We start from the raw sequence: 571 nt of genomic DNA, 5'->3' as shown, positions 1-571 counted from the left end.
GCGTATGCCGCGCTTTTTCCTGTGTTTTCCGGTGTTTTTGCCTTGCTTGCACACTTGGGTGCATTTGCTGTTCCACACTCGCCATGTGCGTTTTTTCCGCCCCCCGACGCCGTCCACGGCGCTATCCCGGGGCCGACGTCCCGGACCCTGACCCCTCCCCAGTGTGGCCTGGGAGGGGGGGGGGGGGTTTTTGTACACGGTCCCAAGTGCCGCGAAGGACCCCTCATCAAAATTGAAAACCGTTGTGGAACACAACTCCTTTCAACTAACGCTATTATTGATACAGTTTTTGTACTATATTGGTACGCGAAGCTTCCAACCCGCCTTTGGCGGTTATGTTTGGTCAATTTTTTTTGACCGGGGTTTACGGACCCCTTTTTTTTTTTTTTTGTGGGTCTGTCCGCCATATACATATACCCCTATATATATATACCCATATATATATAGCCCCGTACCCCCTCGTGCGGCTGCCCCCCCCCCCCCACGTTGCGTGTCCGCCACCTCCTTCGGGCCCCCTCATTTTCGCTTCATGGCTGCTATTGCCTGCATCTTTGTTTTGTTTTGTGTTTTC

The 571-nt window shown here is 52.9% G+C and overlaps 1 non-coding gene across 1 annotated transcript, besides 1 other annotated feature; it reads left to right on the top strand.

Annotated features, from left to right (window-relative positions):
* The first annotated feature begins 263 nt into the window (after nt 1-263).
* Tc00.1047053415479.10 lies at nt 264-375 on the top strand. The gene has a single exon (XR_008254110.1). It is a non-coding gene; the product is annotated as a spliced leader RNA (transcript).
* A 29-nt stretch (nt 376-404) lies between these two features.
* Nucleotides 405-446: a microsatellite.
* Between the last annotated feature and the right edge of the window lie 125 nt (nt 447-571).

The sequence above is a fragment of the Trypanosoma cruzi genome (genome assembly GCF_000209065.1).
Source record: "Trypanosoma cruzi strain CL Brener chromosome Unknown tcruzi_1047053415479, whole genome shotgun sequence".
Classification (NCBI taxonomy): domain Eukaryota; phylum Euglenozoa; class Kinetoplastea; order Trypanosomatida; family Trypanosomatidae; genus Trypanosoma; species Trypanosoma cruzi.
The sequence above is the reverse complement of the archived record's forward strand: the minus strand, read 5'-3'. Positions and strand labels throughout refer to the sequence as shown.